The 9,014-nt window shown below is 68.8% G+C and overlaps 1 long non-coding RNA gene across 2 annotated transcripts; it reads left to right on the plus strand.

Moving 5' to 3' along the window:
• The first annotated feature begins 3,235 nt into the window (after positions 1 to 3,235).
• Positions 3,236 to 8,062, plus strand: LOC139438541 (uncharacterized). 2 transcript variants are annotated; one of them, XR_011648217.1, is made up of 4 exons: positions 3,236 to 3,311; positions 4,242 to 4,324; positions 6,785 to 6,926; positions 7,005 to 8,062. It is a non-coding gene; the product is annotated as an uncharacterized lncRNA (long non-coding RNA). The 2 variants fall into 2 exon arrangements; XR_011648216.1 differs by lacking the exon at positions 3,236 to 3,311 and having other exon boundaries at positions 4,149 to 4,324.
• Positions 8,063 to 9,014: the final 952 nt, after the last annotated feature.

Genomic DNA, 9,014 nt, shown 5'->3' on the forward strand with positions numbered 1-9,014 from the left:
GGCGGCGGGGCGCTCTGACCTGCGCAGCCGCCCCTGGGCATCCGCGGAGCTGGAGCGCCGGGAACCCGCCGCGATCCGCCTGCGCGGGACGCCAGCCCCTGCCCAGCCCTCGCCCTCCCCGCTCGGGCTCGTGCTGCCACCTGGCCTAGGGGACAGCAGGGACTCACCCAGCACAGCCACATCCAGGCGGCTCCGACGACCCCCGCGGCGACCAGCGCCCACCGGGACCCTCCGAGGCTCGAGGCGCGCAGCGAGACGGTCAGCGCCGTGGGGGACAGCGCCTGGAGGGGGAGGCAGCACGCAGTGAGGGCGCATCCCCGCGACCCCCGCAGGGCACCCGCCAAGCCCACCAGGTGCCAGGAGCGGGCAGGAGGTCGAGGGGCAGCGCGCGGCCAGCACGGCCCAGCCCGGGACCCGGGGGCTCAGCGTAGCCCCAGGCGGGTGCAGATAGGAGCTCAGGACCCCGCTGCAAAACCGGTGGCATTTACCGTTGAAAATAAAGGGGGGACAGGGGAAATGTCAAGATCAGCACAGGCGGGTGCTCGGCGCAATCAGCTGGAAGCCCTGCCCAGCCTTCTCAGCCCCGCTCTCACGTCCTGGCCCGGAGCTGGTGGAGCCCGACCCGCGGCCGCAGCTTCCTCTGCCGAAAAGAAGCTTGAGGGGCAGATGGACCGCTGTGCGGCAGGCGGTCACCTGAAGTCACCGGGGTCAGAGGTTATGCTCTAGAGACGGGAGCCAGCCAGGCAGGGCTTCCACCAGGAGGGAAGGAAGTTTGCTCCACAGCCTCAGCTCAAGTTTCCCCCCTCCTCCCGGACACCCCAAACTCTGCAGGGGGTGACCCGGTCCTGCTTTGACCCTCAGTCTCCTCCTCCGCTCTGGGACCGCAGCTGCCCTCTCCCACATCCAGACCCCAGGTCCCCCGACCCTCCAGCTGGGGACCCCCAGATGCCCACACCAAGCCCAGGCCCATTTGGGGACCCCCAGATTCCCGTACCAGGCTCAGACTGAGCGCAGGAGCTGCGCCCCGGGTCACGTCCAGCTGGGTCATGCCTGCCGCTCCGGAGCCTGGCGGCTGCCCCCGCCGCATTTTTAAGGGAGAAGTCTGTCATGGGCGGGGCCTGGGCGTCAGTAGGCAGCCTATGAGCGCCAGGAAGACCGGCTGCTGTGCATCTTATTAGGCGCCATTGTGTGAGTCAGAACCTCTGCGCATCTTATTAGGCGCCATTGTGTGAGTCAGAACCTCTGGTGGCTTTCAAAAAAGCCCAACCCGCCGAAGCCCAACCCGCCAAAGCCCAACTCGCAGAAGCCCAACCCACCAGCAAGCCAAAGCCCAACTCGCCGAAGCCCAACCCGCCGAAGCCCAACCCGCCAGCAAGGGGAGCCGCCAGGGGAGGCGCTGCGGCTCCAGCAATTGCGCTTCTGTTTAGGAGGTCCCGGTACCATTCCCAGGAGAGGGGAGCGGGGAGAGGGGAGAGGGGAGAGAAGAGAGGGGAGAGGGGAGAGGGGACTGGAGAGCGGGGAGAGGGGAGCGGGGAGAGGGTAGCGGGGAGCGGGGAGCGGGGAGCGGGGAGAGGGGAGAGGGGAGCGGGGAGAGGGGAGAGGGGAGAAGGGAGAGGGGAGAGGGGAGCGGGGAGCGGGGAGCGGGGAGCGGGGAGCGGGGAGAGGGGCGAGGGGAGAGGGGAGCGGGGAGCGGGGATGGGCAGGGGGAGAGTTAGAGGGAGGGTTTGACAGGGGAGGCCAAGGCAGAGGCCAAGAGGCCGAGGGGCAGAGGCAGAGGCAGAGCGGGAGGAAGAGGCCTCCTGGGAAGAGACAGAGCACCCCGCACCCCAGAGGCGCAGCCGGGGGTGCGGAGAGGCTCAGGCCAGGTGGGCGCAGAGAGGAGACGTAAAAGGACTCATCCAGATAGGAAAAACCCAAGTCAAACCACAAAACACTCGCAGCGCCGCAAGCCTCGGCGTGGATTTCTAAGCACAACACGCCTTGCAGGGGCCGCTCAGACCGGGCCCCTCCTGCCCAGCAGGGCTGCGGCCACGCTGCCCCCGCGTGCGCCCCGCAGAGTCACCTGTGACTCCAGGTTGGAGCCCTCGGCGAGCCCGATGCGCAGCCAGAGCGGGCTCCCGCCGAGCCGGGGCGGGGTGTGGCGTGGACCCTGATGCGACGCCCGCGCAAAGGTGAAGGGCGAGGGGCCTGAGGTCACCGCCCGCGGTTAGGGCCTCCGCCGCCGACTCCACGCGCCCCCTCGCCTTCCTCTCGCAGCCCCCCTGGGCTCCCCAGCAGGGTTCGCGACCCGGAGGGGCTGAGGCCCGCGGAGCCTGGGAACGTCCTTTACCTGTGGGGCCCGCGGGAGGGGAGGGGGTTAAAGTGGAAGAAAGGGGGAGACCCGGGCCCGCGGGGCTGGGCCGCGCCGGGAAGCCTGCGCCGGGACGGACTTGCGGGAAAGTTCAGGATTCTTCGGAGCCTTCCCTCCTGGGGGCTCCTCGTCAGGGAGAAGGTGCAGGAGACCCCCGCTCCCTAGGGTCTGACCCTAGCCCCTGATCGCGGGGCCTCCGCGCCCTTGACAAGCAGCCGGATGCCCACGGCCGCGATGGGAGACCCACGAGGACTGCAGCCCAGCCCCGCAGGAGCGTCGAGGGGGCAGAGGGACGCGCCAGGCGGGCGAGGAGGGACCGCGGGCAGGCAGGGGCGCCGGGGGAGGGCGGGGAGGGCCCGGCGAGCGGGCAGCCGCGTGGCTGCACGGCCCGCGCGTGGGCAGCTCACGGGAGGGGAGAAGCGGGCGCGGGCGCTCGTGCCTCGAGGGCTTGGCCGCTGGGTGCCCGGGAGGAGCCGCTGAGGCCGGGGGAGCCGCGCGCCGCTGCCGGGCTCGGCTCGTGGACGCGGTCGCGCGCCTGCCTCGTCGTTTGTTACAGAACCGGGCCCTGGACCCCCACCACCCTCCCCGCTCAGCACTCCTCCGCGCTCCCCTGGCTTGCCCCCTGCTCCCGGCCACCCTAGTCCCAGCGCCCCCCTCCTTCCGCCTCCCCAGGATGGGGCGGGGCGCGGCGATGGGGGTCGCGGGCGGGCGTGGGGCCGGGCGACCCGCAGGGGCCGGGACAGCGGGGCGGGGCGCAGGGGCGGGGCCGGGAGGCAGCCTTGAGGGGCGGAGCCTTGAGGGGCGGGGCGCGTTGGCGAGGGGCGGGGCGCGTTGGCGAGGGGCGTGGCCTTGAGGGGCGTGGCCTTGAGGGGCGGGGCGGCGCTTCCCGGCAGCCCCCGCGGCCATGGCGGCGCCGCTCCGGGACCGCGAGGCCTTGCAGAGGCTCAGCTTCCTGTACCAGGTGGGGCCGCGGCCGGGGTCCGGGCGCTCGGGGCGGGCGGGGGCGCCCGGGCTGACCCGCTCCCGCCCCGCAGGCCGCGCACTGCGTCCTGGCGCAGGACCCCGAGAGCCAGGCGCTGGCGAGGTTCTCCTGCCACACGGAGCGCGGCGTGGCCCGGCGGCTGGTGCTGCGGCGGCGAGGGCGGGGGCGGGGGTGAGGGGTGAGGGGTGAGGGGTGAGGGGTGAGGAAGGCGAGGGGGCGGGGGTGAGGGGTGAGGGGTCAGGGGTCAGGGGTCAGGGGCGAGGGGGCGGGGGTGAGGGGTCAGGGGCGGGGGTGAGGGGTGAGGAGTGAGGGGTGAGGGGCGGGAGTGAGGGGTGAGGGGCGGGGGTGAGGGGTGAGGGGTGAGGGGTCAGGGGGCGGGAGTGAGGGGTGAGGGTCGAGGGGTGAGGGGCGGGGGTGAGGGGTCAGGGGTGAGGGGCGGGGGGGAGGGGCGGGGGTCAGGGGTGAGGGGCGGGGTCAGGGGTCAGGGGCGAGGGGGTGAGGGGCGGGGGCGGGGGTGAGGGGAGAGGGTCGGGGGCGAGGGGGTGAGGGGTGAGGGGTGAGGGGTGAGGGGTGAGGAAGGCGAGGGGGCGGGGTGAGGGGTGAGGGGCGAGGGGGCGGGGGTGAGGGGTGAGGGGCGGGGGTGAGGGCGGGGGCGGGGGCGGGGGTGAGGGGTCAGGGGTCAGGGGCGGGGGTGAGGGGCGGGGGGACGAGGGGGTGAGGATCTGAGGGGCGGGGATGAGGGGTGAGGGGGTGGGGGGACGAGGGGGTGAGGAGCTGAGGGGGCTGGGGGGAATGACGGTGAGAGGGCTGACGGGGCCGGGGGGCCGGGGGGTGAGGGGCTGGTGGGCTGGGGGGGCTGAGGGCGCTGAAGGGGGGGCGGGGCGCCGGGACCACTGCCTCGCCCCCCAGGGACCCCTCGCTGAAGAGGACCCTCTGCCGCGGCTGCTCGTCCCTGCTGCTCCCGGGCCTGACCTGCACCCAGCGCCAGCGACGTGAGCGCCCCGGGGCTTCCCCGCGCCCCTAGCTCAGGGTCCCCCTCTGCTCAGGGCCCCCCTCTGCTCAGGGTCCCCCTCTGCTCAGGGTCCCCCTCTGCTCAGGGTCCCCCTCTGGTCAGGGTCCCCCTCTGGTCAGCGTCGCCCCTGGTCAGGGTCGCCTCTGGTCAGGGCCCCCCTCTGGGCAGGGTCCCCCTCTGCTCAGGGTCGCCCTCTGGTCAGGGTCCCCTCTGCTCAGGGTCCCCCTCTGGTCAGCGTCCCCCTCTGCTCAGGGTCCCCCTCTGCTCAGGGCCCCCCTCTGCTCAGGGTCCCCCTCTGGTCAGGGTCGCCCTCTGGTCAGCATCCCCCTCTGCTCAGGGTCCCCCTCTGCTCAGGGTCCCCCTCTGCTCAGGGTCCCCCTCTGGTCAGGGTACCCCTCTGCTCAGGGTCGCCCCTCTGCTCAGGTTCCCCCTCTGGTCAGGGTCCCCCTCTGCTCAGGGTCGCCCTCTGGTCAGGGTCCCCCTCTGGTCAGCGTCCCCCTCTGCTCAGGGTCCCCCTCTGCTCAGGGTCCCCCTCTGGTCAGCGTCCCCCTCTGGTCAGCGTCGCCCCTGGTCAGGGTCGCCTCTGGTCAGGGCCCCCCTCTGGGCAGGGTCCCCCTCTGCTCAGGGTCGCCCTCTGGTCAGCGTCCCCCTCTGCTCAGGGTCGCCTCTGCTCAGGGTCCCCCTCTGCTCAGGGCCCCCCTCTGCTCAGGGTCCCCCTCTGCTCAGGGTCCCCCTCTGCTCAGGGTCGCCTCTGCTCAGGGTCCCCCTCTGCTCAGGGCCCCCCTCTGCTCAGGGTCCCCCTCTGCTCAGGGCCCCCCTCTGCTCAGGGTCCCCCTCTGCTCAGGGTCGCCTCTGCTCAGGGTCGCCTCTGCTCAGGGCCCCCCTCTGCTCAGGGTCCCTCTCTGCTCAGGGTCCCCCTCTGCTCAGGGTCCCCCTCTGCTCAGGGCCCCCCTCTGCTCAGGGTCCCCCTCTGCTCAGGGTCCCCCTCTGGTCAGGGTCCCCCTCTGGTCAGGGTCGCCCTCTGGTCAGGGTCGCCCTCTGCTCAGGGTCGCCCTCTGCTCAGGGTCCCCCTCTGCTCAGGGTCCCCCTCTGGTCAGCGTCCCCCTCTGGTCAGCGTCCCCCTCTGCTCAGGGTCGCCTCTGGTCAGGGCCCCCCTCTGGTCAGCGTCCCCCTCTGGTCAGCATCCCCCTCTGCTCAGGGTCGCCCTCTGCTCAGGGTCCCCCTCTGCTCAGCGTCCCCCTCTGCTCAGGGTCCCCCTCTGCTCAGGTTCCCCCTCTAGTCAGGGCCCCCCTCTGGTCAGGGTCGCCCTCTGCTCAGGGTCCCCCTCTGCTCAGGGTCCCCCTCTGGTCAGGGTCCCCCTCTGGTCAGGGCCCCCCTCTGGTCAGGGTCCCCCTCTGGTCAGCGTCCCCCTCTGCTCAGGGTCCCCCTCTGGTCAGGGCCCCCCTCTGGTCAGGGTCCCCCTCTGGTCAGCGTCCCCCTCTGCTCAGGGTCCCCCTCTGGTCAGGGTCCCCCTCTGCTCAGGGTCGCCGCTCTGGTCAGGGTCCCCCTCTGGTCAGGGCCCCCCTCCTCAGGGTCGCCCCTCTCGGGCAAGCCGCGTCTGCCCTTGGCTTCGTTCCTGCCTGGAGAGGAGGGGGCGGGGGGCCCCGAGAGGCCACCCCACGTGTCTGGCGCTGTCGTCCGCTCGTTGTTCAGCCGCTCCTAAGTGTTTAGAGCAGCCGAGCGCTGAGCTGCCGCCCTTCTCCCTGAGTTTAACCATTGACGAGACAGGCCAGGGGCAGCAGCGCAGAAAGGCCCAGGGCTGGGTTGCCCAGCAGTGCTGGTGCCGCTGAGGCCGGAGGCCAAAGGGAGCGGGGGAGAGTCTAGGCCTGTGTGAGGGCCCCTGGGCGAGCCGGCAGCGCTGGCCAGAAACAGGCCCTCAGGGGCTGGGGCAGGCGTGAGGGGAGAGGAAGCTGAGGCTGCATCTGTTAAGGAGTCTGGGCTTTAAAATAAAGGGGGCAAAGATCTGATGGGATTATGCAGAGGCCTGACACCATCAAATTTTCATTTAAAAGTGGGGAGAGGAGCAGAGGTGGCTCAAGCGGTTGAGCACCCACCTCCCACACGGGAGATTCTGGTTCAGTTCCAGTGCCTCCTGAAAAAAAACAAAAAACAATTTTGTGTGAACTCTGTGTCGTTTTTGAAAAAGACAATTTAAAAAAAAGCACATTCGAGGAAAACAAAAACAAAAACATGCAAAACAAATGGGAAAACTAGGTCGGGGAGCCCGTATGGCTCCATGGTTGAGCACCGGCTTCCCACATAGAAGTCGGGGTCAATCCCGGGCCCAGCTCCTAAGGAATAATGAGTTGGGGGAGGGGCAGGGTTCCTCACTGAAACAGTGGGGCAGGCCTGGGTGCAGGGCCCTCCTCTGCTCAGCGGCGCTCTCTCCCCTCCTCCCCAGGCCGCAGAGGCCATCGCTGGACGGTGCAGACCTGCCTGACTGCAGACCTGCCTGACGTGCGGGCGCAGCCAGCACTTCCTCAACGACCCCGGGCACCTGCTGTGGGGAGACCGGCCTGAGGCCCAGCTGGGCGGCCAGGCGGGTGAGAGGCCGCGGGCGCAGGGCGGGAGCTGCCGGGGCCGCGGCTGCGTGGGCTTCTGACGGCTGCTCTGCTCCTCAGGCCCCGCAGCCCCTCAGCCCCCGCCGCCCGCGGCCCCCCCAGTCGAGACCCCCGTCCTGAGGAGCAGGAAGCCCCGCCTCGGAGTCCCAGGCAGCAGTGACGGCCCGTCTTCCACCAAGTGAAGCTGGACCCGGCTCGCTTTGTGTGACGCCTTCTGTGGGGCTGGGGGCCTGGGGCTCCCGTTCCTGTTTCCGTCCCTATTTCTCTCCCTTGACTTGATTCCTGTCCTCCCACCAGGCAGGGACATCCTGATGTCTGTAGCCCACTGGCCCCTCCACGCAGCCCCGGTCTCCAGGACTCAGGGTCCACTGTCCCATTTGGAACGCAGGGTCCAGAACTGTCTGCAAGGTCTGAGCCTTCTTGGGGCGTTCATGTGGGTTGCCCTGGCCCCTGGCTGCACCCCACAGAGAGCTGCTGATTTTAAAGGAGGGGCTGTGAAGACGGGGCTCTGCTCCTCCAGGCCAGCCTCAGCGTTTTCTCCAAAACATTCTGAGGGAAATGGTGCAAACCTGAAGTGACCAAGTCAGAGAAAGGGCACTGGCAGATGGTACACAAGTGTGCACCACAGGCGAACTTAAGGTTGTTTTATTTTCTCTCCTTTCCCCCCGTTGTCTGCTCTTTGTGTCCACTTGCTGTGTTTTCTTCTGTGTCCACTTGCATTCCTGTCATGAGGGAATAGGAAACTGCCACTTTTTTTGTTGTTGCGTCATCTTGCTGCATCAGCTCTCCGTGTGTGCAGTGCCACTCCAGGGGGGGCTGAGCTTTTTTTGTGCAGGGAGGCTCTCCTTGTGGGGTGCACTCCTTGCATGTGGGGCTCCCCTACGCGAGGGACGCCCCCACGGGTCACGGCACTCCTTGTGCGCTGCAGCACTGTGCGTGGGCCAGCTCACCACACGGGTCAGGAGGCCCTGGGGGTCTAAACCCCGCACCCTCCATATGGTAGGCGGACGCTCTACCAGTTGAGCCACAACCGCTTCCCTCTTCCCTTTCTCTTTTAAATCCCTTGATGCAGTTGTCTATTGCATAAAAATGACTCCCAACGTGGCTTAAAACAAGGATTTGGGACTTCCGCTGCTCTGTGGGGGGATTCTGGCGGGGCCTGACTCGTGCTGCTCTGTCCCGCAGCAGCTGCTCGCTCACCGCCTCCCATGGAGCGTTGCCGCGCGGCTGGCGTGGAGGTTCCACAGCGCAGCAGTCTCAGGGAGGGTGGGCTTACGTGGCTTCTGGCTCCCACAGAGCATTCGGAGGACAAGCCGCAGTGCGCGTCCCACTAGTCAGTGTCCCCTGGGCACGCGGGGAGAGGCTATGATGGCATGAACACAGGGCCACTGACACAAAACTACTGCACCCTGACATGGCCTGCCCCGGACTCCCTTGTGTGGAAAGTAAACACTGCAGATGGCTGAGCATCTGCAAGTGGCCTCTGCTGGCTTACTTCTGGGACAGGCTCACCTGCGTGACCGCAGAGCCAACAAGCACCTTGCCTGGAAGTGCCCCTCCCACCACGTGGCCCCTCGCACTGCGGCTCGTGTCCTCCTGAGTCCCGCTTCCGCTGGCTGAGCGCGTCAGCTTCCTGCGCTGCGTCTGGCTCTCGGCCCAGTCTGCTGTGAGTACAGCCGTGGCTGAGTGTCCACGGGGGGCAGCAGTGGTGAACTTCGAGTTGTGAGTCCTTGGTTCGGTCATGAAGTGACTCATCCCTCTCCGGGGAGACCGTGGGAATCACTGCGTTTGCTGAGAGGCAGCTGGATGAGCCTGCAGCGTGGGTCACCTGGACTCGACCGTCAGGACACGTTCCTCGAGCTCTGAAGATCCGACCCTGCGCTCCCCCAGAGCTCCATCCTTTTCATGTTTACTCACTGTGCCTTGGTGTTGTCTCGTACGAGGGCTCGGCCTCGCTTATGCCCAAGAGTCAGGGGGGGCTCGCTCCTGCCTATCCACCGGCGGGAGGTACTCCTGAAAGGAGCACCAGTTCTTCCAGGCGTGGGGGACGCGTGGTTAGAAAGGAACCAC

Source organism: Dasypus novemcinctus, unplaced genomic scaffold (assembly GCF_030445035.2).
Source record: "Dasypus novemcinctus isolate mDasNov1 unplaced genomic scaffold, mDasNov1.1.hap2 scaffold_285, whole genome shotgun sequence".
NCBI classification, from domain to species: domain Eukaryota; kingdom Metazoa; phylum Chordata; class Mammalia; order Cingulata; family Dasypodidae; genus Dasypus; species Dasypus novemcinctus.